The sequence below is a fragment of the Ranitomeya imitator genome, chromosome 2 (genome assembly GCF_032444005.1).
Source record: "Ranitomeya imitator isolate aRanImi1 chromosome 2, aRanImi1.pri, whole genome shotgun sequence".
In the NCBI taxonomy this organism is placed as follows: Eukaryota; Metazoa; Chordata; class Amphibia; order Anura; family Dendrobatidae; genus Ranitomeya; species Ranitomeya imitator.
Window position 1 is genome coordinate 555,581,033 of NC_091283.1, and position 20,180 is coordinate 555,601,212.

Genomic DNA, 20,180 nt, shown 5'->3' on the forward strand with positions numbered 1-20,180 from the left:
CCTCCAGCACTCCTTCACAATACCAGCTTCTCCCACTCTAAGATCAAGCAGCAAATTGCTAACACTAACGGTAACTAAGTAATCGAGCCTGGATTTTAAAGGGAAAAGGAGTGGCTAACCGAGCACAGATGAATGTAGCAGTTTTCCAATATGGACGATTAACCCCTGTTCCGCTGGAAAAAGTAAACACATTTAATACACTGGAGAAGTGCTTCTTCTCAGCATAGTAGGAGCAACCAGACGCTGCGGTTTTCTGGCTCCGCTCCATTGTGACACTACATCTAAAAACTGATTGTATCACAACTAGTGCTTAGCGAACGTGCTCAGATAACATCTTATCAGTACTGTCTTAGACAGCCTCAACACATGCGGGGATTGCCTGTTTGTTAGGAAATCCCTACATGTGTTGAGGGGCCTAACAAACCATGCAGCCACAGGGACTCGAACATAATATGCGAGCACGCCCAGATGCTTGGATAACACCCAAGCATGCTCAGATAAGTTGCTATCTGTGCACGTTGCACATCACTAATCACAACTGCTGCACCCAGTAAACTAAGTGATACATTGTTGGAATCGGACTCTCTTTCCCTAAATTATGCTGCTCTCAGATGAGGTAGCAAAAACCTAGTGACAGATTCCCTCTAAGTGTGATAAGTACTAGCCTCCCTGCATGTATTCACTCTATTCTAAGTCAGCACCAGTCTTTAAATGAAAGTTAGGACAAAGAAGAATTTCAAATCTGCAGCAGGCACGCTGTCTGGGTGTTATGTTTGACTCCGATCTCTCCTTCACATCCCATATACAATCTCTTGCCCGCTCTTGCTGCTTACACCTAAAGAACACCACTAGAATCTGCCCTTTTCTCACCATGGAAACAACAAAAACCCTCATTGTTGCCCTGATACACTCCCGCCTGGACTACTGTAATGCTCTATTAATTGGCTTCCCCGTTACTCGACTTTCCCCTCTCCAGTCTATCATTAATGCAGCAGCCAGGGTCGTCCATCTAGTTAATCGGTATTCAGACATGTCCACTCTTTGCCAATCGTTACACTGGCTGCCTATTCATTATAGAATCCAATTCAAAGTACTTGTTCTCACCCACAATGCTCTCCACAGTGCAGCACCCCCTTACATCTCCTCCCTTATTTCTGTCTATCGGCCTAACCGACCACTGCGCTCTGCAAATGACTTTCGACTAACCTCTGCACTAATCCGTACCTCTCACTCCTGACTCCAAGACTTCTCCCCAAGAAATTAGGCCCATCCACAATTTGCATAGTTTTAGGCGGTCCCTCAAAACATATTTGTTCAGAACGGCCTGTCACGTTCCCTAATCAAAGTCATGTGTGTGTGTAGCCCATTCACTACTTCCATCTATTCTCTATCCCCTGAAGATGGCTGGACCATCATTGTAAATACACACCTCTACCTTGTACATCAGGGCAATAAAAAAGAAAAAAATATACAGAATTGGAAGAATAGAACTAAGCATCAGCTCATGTAAAAAAGACTTGGGTATAATAATAGATCACAGATTGCACATGAGTCAACAGTGTGATGCAGCAGCAAAAAAGGAAAACACAGTTCTAGGATGTATTAAGAGAAGCATAGAGTCTAGATCATGTGGAGTAATTATCTCCCTCTACTCCTCCTTGCTCAGGCCTCATCTGGAATACTGTGTCCAGTTCTGTGCACCACATTTTTAAAAAGACACTGAAAAACTGGAGCAAGTTCAGAGAAGAGCTACCAGGATGGTGACCAGTTTGCAAAGAATGTCTTATGAGAAACAATTAGAGGATTTAAGAATGTTTAGCTTGCTAAAGAGAAGACTGAGAGGAGACTTAATGGCTGTCTACAAATATCTAAAAGGCTTTATTCTCATTTGCTCAAGGAAAGACTAGAAGCAATGGGATGAAACTGAATAGGAGGAGACACGGATTAAATATTAGAAAAATACTTTTTGACAGTGAGGGTGATCAATGAGTGGAACAGGCTGCCATGAGAGGTGGTGAGTTCTCGTTCAATGGAAGTCTTCAAACAGAGGCTGGACAGACATTGGTCTGAGATGGTTTAGTGAATCCTGCATTGAGCAGGGGGTTGGACCAGATGACCCTGAAGGTCCCTTCCAACTCTAACATTCTATGGTTCTATGATACACAAGTCCAAAGTAAATTAGGCAGCTGTTAAACTTTTCATTCTAGAATGATTACACATTGTTAGGAGTCGAGTTTCCTCTGCTGCACAGGGGGAATCTCGATCCGTCTCCGCTGCGGTCTCCCATTCTCCTCCAGCCGCAGCGGAGCCTGCTCAGCAGGGACGTCGATCCCAGCGTCTCGCTCAGTCTGACTCTGTGAGAAGAGTTACTGCTGCTTCTCCAGCTTCTGCCTTTAAAGCCAATACTGGTCAGCAGCGAGTGGACTTCTCTGGGACTAAGTCCTTGTCTGCGCACACTGAGCATGCCCAGGGCAAGATCTCCCGTTGGAGATCGAGGGTCATGTGCTCAGACTCTGCAGCGCATTCTATTGGTCCTCTTGGCAGGTCTTGGAAGGGCAAAGTTTCTGTGGCCGCTTCCTGTCCTGCAGCTATATAAACTGCGCATGACCGCACGGCCATGCGCTAGTGTACAACTTTATACGTGTGTTTGTTGTGAGTGCAAGTCGTTCTTTAAATACCCCTACCCTACTGTATGATTGTTCGCGTATGGTGTATGGCTGCTATCTAGCGCCCGACTTAACACTCAACGTGTCACACACGTGTCAGCGTCCTCTGCTGTGACCGCCAGTGCGGCGCCACGCGCCTGTGTGCGCTTCCTGACCCATGTCTGGGTACTTAGTGGTGCCTGCCAGCACGGCACAGTTTGCACTTCGGTGTCTCTATTGTATATACTTTTCACACCCAGTTGTGGTGTAGTGCCAGCAAGGGTCTAATCGGACTACTAACCCTGTTGGGGTCTAGTTCGCTGACCACTTGCTCGCGCTCTATGTGCGGTACCGCGATCCTGTGACGCAACAGGATCGCTTTCTTCACGCTGGGTGAGGTTTAACCCACGCGTGTATACTTATGAGTACCGCCATATCGTCTGTCATGTCCTAGCAGCAGGTTTCACCTGCACGGTGGACCCCGGACTGCGAACGCATCCATTACATCTCTCTTGGTGCGTTCCGCCAGTCCTAACATTACACTAGCGCCAGGGTCTGGCTAGTGATGACAGACATACAGCAATCTCTGCGGCATATCCAGCAGCTGGAGGGTAGGTTGGCGGCTCTCGAGAGCGCGACCTCAGCTGTGGATGTTACTGCAGTAGCTGTACAGGCTGCCAGCGTGGCTGCAGCTACTATGTCCATTGCCACCCCTGTTCCGACATTATCTCACCTCCCGCTGCCAGAAAAATTTTCTGGTGATAGCAAGTTTTGTAGGGGATTTGTGAGTCAGTGCTCTATTCATCTCGAGCTCCTGGCTACACGTTTTCCCACAGAGCGGGCTAAGGTGGGAATTATTTTGTCTCTATTGTCGGACAGGGCGTTGGAATGGGCTACGCCGCTGTGGGAGCGTGGCGATCATGTGGTGCAGAGTGCTCCGCTGTTTCTGAGCGCTCTGAAACAGGTCTTTTTAGGACCTCAAGTCACCCATGATACTGCGCTCCAATTGCTGGCATTAACTCAGGGTGAGTCCTTGGTCGGTCATTTTGCCGTCCAATTCCGCACCTTAGCATCTGAGCTGGATTGGTCGGATAAAGCTCTTATCCCCATATTTTGGAGGGGCTTGGCTGACCACGTAAAGGACGCTCTGGCCACTAGGGAGATTCCTGCCACACTGGAGGAGTTAATAACTGTCTCCACTCGAATTGACCTCCGTTTTAACGAGCGGAGGTTAGAGCGAGCCCAGTGTAGGCAGAGGTTTCGGCTGGCTCCTACTTTTGCCAAACCTCTTGAATTTCCAGTCCTGGTTCCTGAGTCACATGAGGCCAGGGAGGTGTCACAAGCAGGATCTAAGTCCCGGACCGCTTGTGCACTCAGGGTCTGTCATGTTTGCCAGCAGTCAGGACATCTAGCCACCAGATGTCCTCAGCGGTCGAGGAAACGTCAGCGTCTAGTGGTAGTTGGTGGAGGTACACTAGACACGGCGACGTTTGCCTCTAAGTTGTCCTTTAAGGGGACAATTACTATTGGCTCATTTTCCCACTCGGTAGAGCTCTGCGTGGATTCTGGGGCGGAGGGCAACTTTATGTCTTCTGCCTTCGCCCAACGTGACGCAATACCCTTGGTTATGCTTGCTCAACCACTAACGGTGCGAGTGGTGAATGGGTCGACATTGCCCTCACAGATAACACACCAGACCATCCCTTTTACTCTGTCCATGTCGCCATCTCATCAGGAGATAATTTCTCTGCTCGTCATTCCGGAAGGAATTGATGAGATCCTGTTGGGAATACCTTGGCTACGGTACCACTCTCCTCATATCGAGTGGTCCTCAGGCAGAATTCTGGGTTGGGGTGAATCTTGTGGGGGTAGGTGTCAGAGGGAGTGCGTTCAGGTTGCTACTACTGAGGTATCCGCAGATCTATCCTCTCTCCCCAAGCAGTATTGGTCATATGCAGACGTATTCTCCAAAAAGGCGGCGGAGACCCTTCCGCCCCATCGCCCCTATGACTGTCCTATTGACCTCTTGCCTGGTGCTGAGCCTCCCCGGGGTCGAGTCTATCCGCTATCTCTCCCGGAGACGGAGGCAATGTCACAGTACATACAGGAAAATCTGGCAAGAGGGTTCATCAGGAAGTCAGTGTCACCTGCTGGGGCAGGATTCTTCTTCGTGCAGAAGAAGAGTGGGGAATTGCGTCCATGCATAGACTACAGGGGTCTTAACGCCATCACCGTTAAGAATAAATACCCTTTGCCTTTGATATCTGAACTGTTCGATAGGCTTCGGGGAGCAAGGGTATTTACTAAATTAGATCTGCGGGGTGCTTACAACCTGATTCGCATCCGTGAGGGGGACGAATGGAAGACGGCTTTTAACACCAGGGATGGGCACTATGAATATCTGGTGATGCCCTTTGGGCTCTGTAATGCCCCAGCCGTTTTCCAAGACTTTGTGAACGATATCTTCCGGGATATGCTTTCCACCTCGGTCGTAGTCTATCTGGATGATATTCTCATCTACTCTCCAGATATTGACTCCCACCGGAGAGATGTTTGCAAAGTCTTCGACCTCCTACGGGCAAACTCCCTCTATGCCAAGTTGGAGAAGTGCATGTTTGAGCAGGAGTCCTTACCTTTCCTAGGCTACATCATCTCAGCCCAGGGATTGGCTATGGATCCTGCCAAACTACAGGCTGTGATGGACTGGCAGGAACCTCATTCTCTTAAAGCGGTGCAGCGCTTTATGGGGTTCATCAATTATTATCGCCAGTTCATCCCGCATTTCTCAACTTTGGTAGCTCCCTTGGTTGCCCTCACCAAGAAGGGGGCAAATCCTAAATTGTGGTCTGAGGAGGTCTCCAAGGCCTTTATCTCTATAAAGTCACACTTCGCTAGCGCTCCCATACTTCATCGCCCCGATGTTGATAAGCCATTTATCATGGAGGTGGATGCCTCTTCTGTTGGTGCTGGAGCAGTCCTCTTCCAAAAGGATGCTCAAGGTCGGAAGCATCCTTGCTTCTTTTTCTCCAAGACCTTCGCACCAGCAGAGAGGAATTATTCCATCGGGGACAGGGAGTTGCTAGCCATGAAGTTGGCTTTCTCGGAGTGGAGACATCTCTTGGAGGGAGCACGTTTTCCCTTCCAAGTCTTCACAGATCACAAAAATTTGGTGTATCTGCAGACAGCTCAGCGGTTGAATTCTCGCCAGGCCAGATGGTCCTTGTTCTTCTCCCGGTTTCATTTCACCCTCCATTTCCTTTCTGGGGAGAAGAACATTCGGGCCGATGCTCTCTCTCGCTCCGTTGTGTCATCTGCGGAGGAGGAGGAGGAGCCTCGGCTTATTGTCCCCACCGAGAGTTTGAGAACCGTGGCCCCGGTTTCGCTGGAGTCTGTGCCCCCGGGCAAGACTTTTGTTCCATCTAGTTTGCGGCCGGAGGTTCTCTCTTGGGCGCACTCGTCCAGGGTGGGTGGACATTTTGGTACTAAAAGGACATCTGAGTTACTGGCGAGGACATACTGGTGGCCGCATATGGCTCGTGATGTCGCGGAGTACGTTCGGGCGTGTGTTTCTTGCGCCAGGAACAAGACTCCTCGGCAACGGCCAGCTGGTTTGCTTTACCCTCTGCCCGTGGCTGACAGGCCCTGGGAGATGGTCGGGATGGACTTTGTGGTGGGCTTACCCAAGTCTCGTAATTGCACCATTATCTGGGTGATCACCGATCATTTCTCCAAAATGGTGCATTTGGTGCCTCTTCCACGGCTACCATCTGCACGCGCGTTGGCTGTCTTGTTTATCAAGCATATCTTTCGCTTACACGGTATGCCAGACAAAATTGTTAGTGACCGGGGTCCCCAGTTTGCGTCTCGATTCTGGAGGGAGCTATGTCGTTTACTCAGTATTGAGTTAAATCTCTCTTCGGCATATCATCCCGAGACGAATGGGTTGATAGAAAGGGCCAACCAGACCTTGGTCACATATCTGCGACATTTTGTTTCTGCCAGACAGGATGACTGGGCATCCTTGCTACCGTGGGCAGAGTTTGCACTTAACAATGCCGTAGCCGACTCCACCGGTCAGACTCCATTCCTCTTAAATTACGGCCAGCATCCGCGTGTTCCAGTGCCCATGCCTGTGTCTTCCGCTGATCCCAGGGTGGCAGACTGGGCTGTGGAGGCACGGGACATTTGGGATCGCACGCAGGATGCCATTCGGGCCTCCAAGGAGAGAATGAGGTCCTCCGCCGATGTTCATCGGCGCCCTGCTCCGACTTTTGTCCCTGGCGACTTGGTGTGGCTCTCCGCCCGTAACATCAGGCTGCGAGTTGAGTCCACTAAGTTTGCTCCTTGCTACTTGGGTCCCTTCAAGGTTCTCGAACAGGTTAATCCTGTGGTCTACCGCCTGGCTCTTCCTCCACGCTTGGGTATCACCGACACCTTTCATGTGTCCCTCTTGAAACCCGTATACATGTCCCGGTTTTCCGAGTCATCTGCCGGGACATCGGGTTCGTCTACGGACGATTACGAGGTGAACGCTATTTTGGGGTGTAAGGTGGTACGCGGCAAAAAGTTCTATCTGGTGGATTGGAAGGGTTATGGTCCAGAGAACAGGTCATGGGAGCCTGCTGAAAACATTCGGGCCCCACAGCTCATTGCTGCCTTCGAACGTAGCGAGGCCCAAGGAGGGGGGGGCCCTAGGAGGGGGGGTAATGTTAGGAGTCGAGTTTCCTCTGCTGCACAGGGGGAATCTCGATCCGTCTCCGCTGCGGTCTCCCATTCTCCTCCAGCCGCAGCAGAGCCTGCTCAGCAGGGACGTCGATCCCAGCGTCTCGCTCAGTCTGACTCTGTGAGAAGAGTTACTGCTGCTTCTCCAGCTTCTGCCTTTAAAGCCAATACTGGTCAGCAGCGAGTGGACTTCTCTGGGACTAAGTCCTTGTCTGCGCACACTGAGCATGCCCAGGGCAAGATCTCCCGTTGGAGATCGAGGGTCATGTGCTCAGACTCTGCAGCGCATTCTATTGGTCCTCTTGGCAGGTCTTGGAAGGGCAAAGTTTCTGTGGCCGCTTCCTGTCCTGCAGCTATATAAACTGCGCATGACCACACGGCCATGCGCTAGTGTACAACTTTATACGTGTGTTTGTTGTGAGTGCAAGTCGTCCTTTAAATACCCCTACCCTACTGTATGATTGTTCGCGTATGGTGTATGGCTGCTATCTAGCGCCCGACTTAACACTCAACGTGTCACATACGTGTCAGCGTCCTCTGCTGTGACCGCCAGTGCGGCGCCACGCGCCTGTGTGCGCTTCCTGACCCATGTCTGGGTACTTAGTGGTGCCTGCCAGCACGGCACAGTTTGCACTTCGGTGTCTCTATTGTATATACTTTTCACACCCAGTTGTGGTGTAGTGCCAGCAAGGGTCTAATCGGACTACTATCCCTGTTGGGGTCTAGTTCGCTGACCACTTGCTCGCGCTCTATGTGCGGTACCGCGATCCTGTGACGCAACAGGATCGCTTTCTTCACGCTGGGTGAGGTTTAACCCACGCGTGTATACTTATGAGTACCGCCATATCGTCTGTCATGTCCTAGCAGCAGGTTTCACCTGCACGGTGGACCCCGGACTGCGAACGCATCCATTACATCTCTCTTGGTGCGTTCCGCCAGTCCTAACACACATTATTTAGTTAAAACGAAAAAAATCCTTGCAACCTGTTTTCCGGCAGATTAAAAGACTACATCATATAGCACATTCAGATATTTTTTCATTCCATTCCACATATATCTGGCCGGTTTGGCTGACAATACAATGCATGTGTGAGCCTCTCGAGATAGTGAGAACATGTTGACTATTGATGTCATAGGAGATATTGCCCTTTCTTTACAAGCTCCATGTGGGGAGAGGTAGCTGTTGGCTGAAAAAGGGTTTACACAACTTGACTCTTGAGGAATGTCCCTGTAGGCTATTCTAGTTTTACAATGCTGTCATTCCTGACCTACCTACTAAACAAATAAACTAGCACAACCTGAAGCCATCATAATGCAGAGTTTAAAGGGAAAACTACTTAATGTATTTCCTTGGCACGAAAATGACTCATGACTCATTCTTAAAAAGGTTGTCTCAAGTTCTTAAATGGTTAAAACTGAAAAGTGCTTGTAAAAGCAAGTGAATTTTCAATTTACCGCTTATTAAAAATGGTCGCCTTTCTTAAGAAAAGAGGGATATTTAATTTTATAGTTTATATCTCAGTTTAAATCTCAGAAACACACCGCTAGAGGCAACCAGGAGGCTGAGAGATGCGGGAACGGTGTGCTTCTTAAAAGGGTGGTCTGAAACTAACATTTATTTTAATCCTAAATATCTGTCTATTTAATGAAATAATCTAATATCTTTTCTAATATACTTTAACTAAACATTCCCTATCGTTCCCTATCAACTCTCTCTAACTGCTATATTTTTTATCTTCTTCTACTGAGAACCCCCAGTGCATGTTGGGATATTTAACAAGATGTGATAAGGGGGCAGAGGCTGCGGTCACTGCTGCAGCCTATGTCCCCACCCTGAAACGAAGCATTATCAGTGATGTCGATTTCAGGGGCTGGGCTAGTCCCTGCTCTACAGAGGTGGGTCGCTATCAGTAGGACCTTGTCACTGTGCAATATTCTTTTGAATTCACAGAGACAGTGTTCTCACCCACCCACTCTGATGAGAACTGACGAGCCAGCAAGAAATTACACTGTCAGTGCGCATTGTAAGGAGGAAAGCCGGCAAGGTGAGACTAGCCCCAATCCCACAAGTGACACCACAGCATTCTGAGTACAGTGTATAACGACAGAAAGCTGCTAGTCAGCACAGGGGACGGTGTTGGATTAGGATGCAAAAAGCCAGATGTCCTCTAGTGACGAACTCCTGTTCATAAAACACTGACTGTGTTGAAACATCAAAACACAGCTCAGTATGTGACCCATCACTGTAATCAGGTCCTCTCTGCTCTGCTGCAGCAGTAGAGCCTGTGCCATGGTGCCTGAGGCAGTGCTATGGCCATTCTGCCACATAATAAGACACCAGTACTACAATTTATTTATAGTTAGTGGGTGCCCTATTACAGAATTTACATTGGGATCCAAGAGAAACAAGTTACACTTATGAATTGGTCCAGAAATGGCCGTCCAGAATAAAGGTTTATAAAGTTTATTTTGTTAGGGAAGTACACAAAACATGTTTTTACCACAGGTGAAAGAAAGACTAATTTCATCTTCGTCTGCAGATGAACAAACAGGTTAATGTTTAAAGACATTGTAGACATCCACTATACTGAAGAAGCGCTCATCACATGCAATAATGAATATGCATTACCAAATATTTTATTTATTTATTTAACTCATTTATATGGCACCATTAATTCCACAGCGTTTTACAGACATTATTGGCACTGTCCCAGATGGGTCAATAGTGTGTCAATAATGCTCACAATCTAAATTCCATATCAGTATGTCTTTGGAATGTGGGAGGAAACCGGAGTACCCGGAGGAAACCCACACAAACACAGGGAGAATATACAAACTCCTTGCAGATGTTGTCCTTGTTGGGATTTGAACCCAAATCCAGCACTGTAAGGCTGCAGTGCTAACCACTGAGCCACCATGTCGTCCTGGTAATTCCATAAACAACATATATCACCTATCCAGGAGAGGTGCTAAATAGTAACGTAGCTATCAGGGGGCAGAGAAGGTGGTCGCTCCGGGCCCCACGCTTTGAGGGGGCCCACTCGGAGCTACGTTACTGTACTGTATTGGTGTGCACAGCGCGCCGATACAGTTACACTGCGGCAGAGCAGGGAGGCACGATCTCCCTGCTCTGCCACCTGGCCGCTATGGGGTTCCTGAGCAAGCGGGGGCGGTGCAAGCAGGGAGCCCCCGCCCATCATCGCAGGTTCAACTGTATCTGACCGCATTGATGAGAGAAGGAGCATTACGCTCCCTCTCCCATCATCCCCTCTCTGGGTCTGATGTCACTGACGCTGACACTGAAAGGGGTCGCGGTGACGTCACTACTTGGCGCCCACTGTCTGGAGATGTGTGGGCGCTCAGAGCAATGGAGGAACCAGGAGGAATAGAATGAGTATTTATTTATTGTTTTTATGGGGCTGCATTATACTATAGAGTCTGCCTGTGGTGGGGGGTACTGTTGTGAATTCTGTTGTCGAGCTCCCTCCTGTGGTCATGAATGGTACTTCGGTGAGTTCGGTCCGCGGGCTCCCTCTGGTGGCTGTGAGTGGAGCTGCTGCTTCTGAGGTTCCTTACACAGGTGACGTGGTTTATCCTTTGGTTGGCTTCTCTATTTAACTCCACTCAGATCGTTTCTCCATGCCAGCTGTCAATGTTTTAGCATTGGTTCAGTTCGCTCCTGGATCTGTCTAGTGTCCTGTCTTCTCCTGCAGAAGCTAAGTTCCTGATTGTTATTATTGTTCTTGTTTCTTTGTCCAGCTGGTTTTCTTGATTTAGTCTTGCTAGCTGGAAGCTCTGGGATGCAGGGTGGCACCCCCGCACCGTGAGTCGGTGCGGAGGACTCTTTTGCACACTCTGCGTGGTCTTTTGTAGGTTTTTGTGCTGACCGCAAAGATTCCTTTCCTATCCTCTGTCTATTTAGTAAGTTGTGCCTCCCTTTGCTGAAACCTATCTCATTTCTGCATTTGTGACTTTCATCTTTACTCACAGTCATTACATGTGGGGGGCTGCCTATTCCTTTGGGGAATTTCTCTGAGGCAAGGCAGGCTTTATTTTCTTCTCTAGGGCTAGCTAGCTCTTAGGCTGTGACGAGGCGCCTAGGGAGCGTCAGGAGCGCTCCACGGCTATTTTTAGTGTGTGCGATAGGATTAGGGCTTGCGGTCAGCAGAGCTCCCACATCCCAGAGCTCGTCCTGTATGAGTTTAACTATCAGGTCGGGTGCTCCTAACCACCACGTCATAACAGTACAGCTGGCCCAAAGTATTAATGCATCTCAATAGAGGGATAAGAGAAGTTCTGAGACCATTTTTTTTTCTTTGCACTGTATTTTGTCTTTCTTTTCCCCTAGACCTTTGGGTGGTTCAGGACACAGGTGTAGAGATGGACATTCAAGGTCTGTCCTCTTGGGTGGATCATCTCACTGCAAGGGTACAAAACATTCAAGATTTTGTGGTTCAGAATCCTATGTTAGAGCCTAGAATTCCTACTCCTGATTTATTTTCTGGAAATAGATCTAAGTTTCTGAATTTCAAAAATAATTGTAAACTGTTTCTAGCTTTGAAACCACGCTCCTCTGGTGACCCCGCTCAACAAGTAAAAATCATTATTTCTTTATTACGTGGTGACCCTCAAGACTGGACATTTTCCCTTGCGCCAGGAGATCCTGCATTGCGTGATGTTGATGCGTTTTTTCTGGCGCTAGGATTGCTTTATGATGAACCAAATTCCGTGGATCAGGCAGAGAAAATCTTGCTGGCTCTGTGTCAGGGTCAGGATGAGGTAGAAATATATTGTCAGAAGTGCTTACTCAGTGGAATGAATGTGCCCTGGCGGCAATTTTCAGAAAGGGTCTTTCTGAAGCCCTTAAAGGGAAGGTGCCGCAATTTTGTTTTTGTATTAAAAATGATTGTTTATATAAACAATTATTTTTAATACAAAATCATTTTTTTTAACTTTAATATATTTTTTATTATTAATTATTTTTGCAGCCACTGAGCGCCGCCATTTTGCTTTGCAGCAGTGAAAGAGTCCCAGCAGGACACTTACACTCTGCTGCCCTGGACATAGGAGGCTGCGGTCGGCGTCCGACCCATTAGCTACAATTAGGGTTGAGCGAAACGGGTCGAACATTTTCAAAAGTCGCCGACTTTTGGCTAAGTCGGGGTTTCATGAAACCCGATCCGACCCCTGTGCGGGGTCGGCCATGCGGTACGCGACTTTCGCGCCAAAGTCGCGTTTCAATGACGCGAAAAGCGCCATTTCTCAGCCAATGAAGGTAAACGCAGAGTGTGGGCAGCGTGATGACATAGGTCCTGGTCCCCACCATCTTAGAGAAGGGCATTGCAGTGATTGGCTTGCTGTCTGCGACGTCACAGGGGCTATAAAGAGGCGTTCCCGCCGACCGCCATCTTACTGCTGCTGATCTGAGCTTAGGGAGAGGTTGCTGCCGCTTTGTCAGAAGCAGGGATAGCGTTAGGCAGGGTCCATTAACCACAAAACCGCTTGTGCTGCAGCGATTTGCACTGTCCAACACCACCCTCGGTGTGCAGGGACAGTGGAATTTTTTTTTTTTTTTTTTTTCCCCTCAGCGCTGTAGCTCATTGGGCTGCCCTAGAAGGCTCCCTGATAGCTGCATTGCTGTGTGTACGCCGCTGTGCAAACCAACTGCTTTTTTCAAAGCACAAATCCTCTTGTTCCTTCCTTTCTGCACAGCTATCTTTTTTGTTTGTCCACACTTTTTATTTCATTTGTGCATCAGTCCACTCCTTATTGCTGCCTGCCATACCTGGCTGAGATTACTGCAGGCAGGGAGATAGTAGCTGCCTGCCATACCTGGCTGAGATTACTGCAGGCAGGGAGATAGTAATTGTAGGACATTCCCTGTTTTTTTTTTTTTTTTTTTTTTGGTGGGAGATTAAGATTGGCAATTTGGCATTTCTGCTAGAGTGCCATCCCTGTGTGTGCCATCTCTCTCACATAGTGGGCCATAGAAAGCCTTTTCATTTTTCTGTATTTTTTTTTGTGGGGTGTATAAATTCTCCCTGATAAAAATACAGTGGGAGATTAATATTGGCCTTTGGGCTTGTGTGCCAGTCCTGAGTGTGCCATCTCTCTCACAAATAGTGGGCCATAGAAAGCCTATTTTATTTTTTTTTGGGTTTTATAAATTCTCCCTGAAAAAAAGGGAGATTAATATTGGCCTCTGGGCTTCTGTGCCAGTCCTGAGCGTGCCATCTGTGCCAGTCCTGAGCGTCCCATCTCTCTCACAAATAGTGGGCCATAGAAAGCCTATTTAATTTTTTTTTTGGTTTTATAAATTTTCCCTGAAAAAAGGGAGATTAATATTGGCCTCTGGGCTTGTGTGCCAGTTGTGAGCGTGCCATCTGTGCCAGTCCTGAGCGTGCCATCTCTCTCACAAATAGTGGGCCATAGAAAGCCTATTTAATTTTTTTTTTGGTTTTATAAATTTTCCCTGAAAAAAGGGAGATTAATATTGGCCTCTGGGCTTGTGTGCCAGTTGTGAGCGTGCCATCTGTGCCAGTCCTGAGCGTGCCATCTCTCTCACAAATAGTGGGCCATAGAAAGCCTATTTAAATATTTTTTTGGTTTTATAAATTCTCCCAGAAAAAAAGGGAGATTAATATTGGCCTCTGGGCTTCTGTGCCAGTTGTGAGCGTGCCATCTGTGCCAGTCCTGAGCGTGCCATCTCTCTCACAAATAGTGGGCCATAGAAAGCCTATTTAAATATTTTTTTGGTTTTATAAATTCTCCCAGAAAAAAAGGGAGATTAATATTGGCCTCTGGGCTTCTGTGCCAGTCCTGAGCGTGCCATCTGTGCCAGTCCTGAGCGTCCCATCTCTCTCACAAATAGTGGGCCATAGAAAGCCTATTTTATTTTTTTTTTGGGTTTCAGAAATTCTCCCTGGAAAAAAAAAGGGAGATTAATATTGCCCTTTGGGCTTGTGTGCCAGTACTAAGCGTTCCATCTCTCTCTCTCTCTCAGTCAGTGGGCCATAGAACGCATATTTTTGGTTTTATTTGTTTTCTAAATTCTCCCTGAAAAAATCATTTTATTTTATTTGGTTTCTAAATTCTTCCTGATAAAATCATATTTTTTTTATTATTTTTATTTCTAAAGTCTCCCTGAAAAAAAAAAAAAAAAAAAACAACCAAAAAAACAGTGGGAGATTAATATTGGCCTTTCTGCTTGTGTGCCAGTCTTGACTCCTGGGTGTGCCATCTCTCTCTCTCTCTCTCTCTCTCTCTCTCTCTCTCTCTCCAATTGTGGTCCATAGAAAGCCTATATTTTTTTTCCTTGATTTGGGTTCTAAAATCTACCAGAGAAAATAACTACATCAATCATTGGTAGAAAAATATTGGCCTCTGGGTTTGTGTGCCACTCCTGACTCCTGTGTGCGTCATCTCTCAGTCAGTGGGCCATAGAACGCCTATTTTTGGTTTTATTTGTTTTCTAAATTCTCCCTGAAAAAATTATTTTATTTTATTTGGTTTCTAAATTCTTCCTGATAAAATCATATTTTTTTTATTATTTTTTTTTCTAAAGTCTCCCTGAAAAAAAAAAAAAAAAACAGTGGGAGATTAATATTGGCCTTTCTGCTTGTGTGCCAGTCTTGACTCCTGGGTGCGTCATCTCTCAGTCAGTGGGCCATAGAACGCCTATTTTTGGTTTTATTTGTTTTCTAAATTCTCCCTGAAAAAATCATTTTATTTTATTTGGTTTCTAAATTCTTCCTGATAAAATCATATTTTTTTTATTATTTTTTTTTCTAAAGTCTCCCTGAAAAAAAAAAAAAAAAAACAACCAAAAAAAACAGTGGGAGATTAATATTGGCCTTTCTGCTTGTGTGCCAGTCTTGACTCCTGGGTGCGTCATCTCTCAGTCAGTGGGCCATAGAACGCCTATTTTTGGTTTTATTTGTTTTCTAAATTCTCCCTGAAAAAATCATTTTATTTTATTTGGTTTCTAAATTCTTCCTGATAAAATCATATTTTTTTTATTATTTTTTTTTCTAAAGTCTCCCTGAAAAAAAAAAAAAAAAAAACAACCAAAAAAAACAGTGGGAGATTAATATTGGCCTTTCTGCTTGTGTGCCAGTCTTGACTCCTGGGTGCGTCATCTCTCAGTCAGTGGGCCATAGAACGCCTATTTTTGGTTTTATTTGTTTTATAAATTCTCCCTGAAAAAATCATTTTATTTTATTTGGTTTCTAAATTCTTCCTGATAAAATCATATTTTTTTTATTATTTTTTTTTCTAAAGTCTCCCTGAAAAAAAAAAAAAAAAAACAACCAAAAAAAACAGTGGGAGATTAATATTGGCCTTTCTGCTTGTGTGCCAGTCTTGACTCCTGGGTGCGTCATCTCTCAGTCAGTGGGCCATAGAACGCCTATTTTTGGTTTTATTTGTTTTCTAAATTCTCCCTGAAAAAATCATTTTATTTTATTTGGTTTCTAAATTCTTCCTGATAAAATCATATTTTTTTTATTATTTTTTTTTCTAAAGTCTCCCTGAAAAAAAAAAAAAAAAAAACAACCAAAAAAAACAGTGGGAGATTAATATTGGCCTTTCTGCTTGTGTGCCAGTCTTGACTCCTGGGTGCGTCATCTCTCAGTCAGTGGGCCATAGAACGCCTATTTTTGGTTTTATTTGTTTTCTAAATTCTCCCTGAAAAAATCATTTTATTTTATTTGGTTTCTAAATTCTTCCTGATAAAATCATATTTTTTTTATTATTTTTTTTTCTAAAGTCTCCCTGAAAAAAAAAAAAAAAAAAACAACCAAAAAAAACAGTGGGAGATTAATATTGGCCTTTCTGCTTGTGTGCCAGTCTTGACTCCTGGGTGTGCCATCTCTCTCTCTCTCTCTCTCCAATTGTGGTCCATAGAAAGCCTACATTTTTTTTCCTTGATTTGGGTTCCAAAATCTACCAGAGAAAATAACTCCATCAATCATTGGTAGAAAAATATTGGCCTCTGGGCTTGTGTGCCACTCCTGATTCCTGTGTGCGTCATCTCTCACTCAGTGGCCCATAGAAAGCATATAGTTTGTTACATTTGTTTTCTAAATTCTCCCTGCAAAAATCTATTTTTTTTTTTTTGGGGGGTTTCTAAAGTGTTCCTGAAAAAAATAAAAATAAAAAAAAAATAATAGTGTGACATTAATATTAACATTTGTGCTTCAGTGACAGTCCTGCGTGTGGGGCATCTCTCTAATTTGCAGCCACCAAAAAAAGAGTGTGTAACATTGGGCCTGATTTTCGCTGTGGTCTCACCAACCTGTAAAGGGGTAGCTAAATCATACAGAAGTTATAGCTCACCGTGTAAGTTGTGTGACTGCAACAAATAACGTTAGTTTGGTTACGTTTTTAAAACAATGAGGAAGTCTAGTGGAAGAGGTCGTGGCCGGGGGCGTTCATTGTCAGCTGGTAATGAGGGTAGTGGTAGTGGTGGAGCATCAGGTGGTCGTGGGGGAAAAAATATTGCACCTAAGTCTGGAGCTGTGGAGCCAGGTTCGTCGTCCGGCTACACAAGGCCTCGAACGCTCCCTTTTCTGGGATTAGGAAAACCGCTTTTAAAGCCGGAGCAGCAAGAGCAAGTTTTGGCTTATCTTGCTGACTCAGCCTCTAGCTCTTTTGCCTCATCTCGTGAAACTGGTAAAAGTAAAAGCAGCGCGTCGTTAGTGGATGTTCACGGTCAGGGACAAGTCACTTCCTTGTCCTCTTCAGCAAAAACAACAACAGAGAAGAATGCAGCAGGCGACACAACGGGTTACTCCATGGAGCTCTTTACACATACCGTCCCTGGCTTAGAAAGTGAAGCAGTTAACAGTCCATGCCCATTACAAATTGAATCTGACATGGAGTGCACTGACGCACAGCCACAGCCAGACTACTATGCTGGTCCTTTGACTCAGACCACAACATTGCCCTCGCAGGGTGCTGATCAAGAATCAGACCCTGATGAGACTATGTTGCCCCATCACGAACGCTATACCACCGAACGACACGGTGACACAGACGAAGTTGCGCAGGAGGTACAAGAAGAGTTATTAGATGACCCAGTTCTTGACCCCGATTGGCAGCCATTGGGGGAACAGGGTGCAGGCGGCAGCAGTTCTGAAGCAGAGGAGGAGGAGGGGCCGCAGCAGGCATCAACATCGCCACAGGTTCCATCTGCCGGGCCCGTATCTTGCCCAAAACGCGTGGCAAAGCCAAAACCTGGTGGAGGACAGCGTGGCCATCCGGTTAAAGCTCAGTCTGCAATGCCTGAAAAGGTATCCGATGCTAGAAAGAGTGCAGTCTGGCATTTTTTTAAACAACATCCAATTGATCAGCGCAAAGTCATCTGTCAAAAATGTTCTACTTCCTTAAGCAGAGGTCAGAATCTGAAAAGTCTCAATACTAGTTGCATGCATAGACATTTAACCACCATGCATTTGAAAGCTTGGACTAACTACCAAACGTCCCTTAAGGTTGTTGCACCCTCGGCCAATGAAGCTAGTCATCAACGCAACATCCCTTCCGGCAGTGTAGGACCACCATTTAGCGCACCACCTGCTGTATCTGTGCAGGTATCTTTGCCAGGCCAAAGCAGTCAGGGTCAGGGAATCACCAGTTTCGTAGTAGGAAACACTGCATCTAGGGCACCGGCGGCAACAATACCATCTCCCACCGTCTCTCAGTCTGCCATGTCCACCGGCACCCCCGCTAGTTCCACGATCTCCAGCTCTCCAGTCCAGCTCACCCTACATGAGACTATGGTTAGAAAAAGGAAATACTTAGCCTCGCATCCGCGTACACAGGGTTTGAACGCCCACATAGCTAGACTAATCTCGTTAGAGATGATGCCCTACCGGTTAGTTGAAAGCGAAGCTTTCAAAGACCTGATGGACTACGCTGTACCACGCTACGAGCTACCCAGTCGACACTTTTTTTCCAGAAAAGCCATCCCAGCCCTCCACCAGCATGTTAAAGAGCGCATCGTCCATGCACTCAGGCAATCTGTGAGCACAAAGGTGCACCTGACAACAGATGCATGGACCAGTAGGCATGGCCAGGGACGTTACGTGTCCATCACGGCACACTGGGTAAATGTGGTGGATTCAGGGTCCACAGGGGACAGCAAGTTTGGGACAGTTCTGCCTAGCCCACGGTCTAGTAAACAGTTGTCTGTAGCCGTTCGCACCCCCTCCTCCTCCTCCTCCTCGTCCTCCTGCAGAAGCAAGAGCTCGTCCACAGACCGCAGTCGCACAAACACTCCATCCGCACCTGCCACTGTTGCACACCAGGTCTCCCATTATGGGGCAGCTACTGGCATACGTCAGCAGGCTGTATTGGCTATGAAGTGTTTGGGCGACAATAGACACACCGCGGAAGTTCTGTCCGAGTTCTTGCAGCAAGAAACGCAGTCGTGGCTGGGCACTGTAGATCTTGAGGCAGGCAAGGTAGTGAGTGATAACGGAAGGAATTTCATGGCTGCCATCTCCCTTTCCCAACTGAAACACATTCCTTGCCTGGCTCACACCTTAAACCTGGTGGTGCAGTGCTTCCTGAAAAGTTATCCGGGGTTATCCGACCTGCTCCTCAAAGTGCGTGGACTTTGCGCACATATCCGCCGTTCGCCTGTACACTCCAGCCGTATGCAGACCTATCAGCGTTCTTTGAACCTTCCCCAGCATCGCCTAATCATAGACGTTGCAACAAGGTGGAACTCAACACTGCACATGCTTCAGAGACTGTGCGAACAGAGGCGGGCTGTTATGTTTTTGTGGGAGGATACACATACACGGGCAGGCAGTAGGATGGCAGACATGGAGTTGTCAGGTGTGCAGTGGTCGAAGATTCAAGACATGTGTCAAGTCCTTCAGTGTTTTGAGGAATGCACACGGCTGGTTAGTGCAGACAACGCCATAATAAGCATGAGCATCCCCCTAATGCGTCTGCTGATGCAAAGTTTGACGCACATAAAGGATCAGGCGTCTGCACCAGAGGAAGAGGAAAGCCTTGATGACAGTCAGCGATTGTCTGGTCAGGGCAGTGTACATGACGAGGTACCGGGCGAAGAGGAGGTGGAGGATGAGGAGGATGATGGGGATGAGTATATTTTTAATGAGGAAGCTTTCCCGGGGGCACGGGAAATTGGTGGCGTGGCAAGGCCGGGTTCTGGTTTTTTGAGGGACACAAGTGACGTAGATTTGCCTGCAACTGCCCCTCAACCAAGCACAACCGCAGATTTGACAACGGGAACTTTGGCCCACATGGCGGATTATGCCTTGCGTATCCTCAAAAGGGACACACGCATTACAAAAATGATGAACGATGACGATTACTGGTTGGCCTGCCTCCTTGATCCTCGCTATAAAGGCAAATTGCAAAATATTATGCCACATGAGAACTTGGAACTAATATTAGCAACAAAACAATCAACTCTTGTTGACCGTTTGCTTCTGGCATTCCCTGCACACAGCGCCCGTGATCGTTCTCACACGAGCTCCAGGGGCCAGCAGACCAGAGGTGTTAGAGGGGCAGAAATCAGAAGTGGCGTTGGACAGAGGGGTTTTCTGACCAGGTTGTGGAGTGATTTTTCTATGACCGCAGACAGGACAGGTACTGCAGCATCAATTCAAAGTGACAGGAGACAACATTTGTCCAGTATGGTTACAAACTATTTTTCATCCCTTATCGACGTTCTCCCTCAACCGTCATTCCCATTTGATTACTGGGCATCCAAATTAGACACCTGGCCAGAATTGGCAGAATATGCATTGCAGGAGCTTGCTTGCCCGGCAGCTAGTG

The 20,180-nt window shown here is 46.8% G+C and overlaps 1 protein-coding gene across 1 annotated transcript in view; it reads right to left on the reverse strand.

Moving 5' to 3' along the window:
* LOC138664937 (fer-1-like protein 4) overlaps window positions 1-20,180 on the reverse strand; it is a 355,430-nt gene that overhangs the window by 251,222 nt on the left and 84,028 nt on the right. The window lies entirely within an intron of this gene.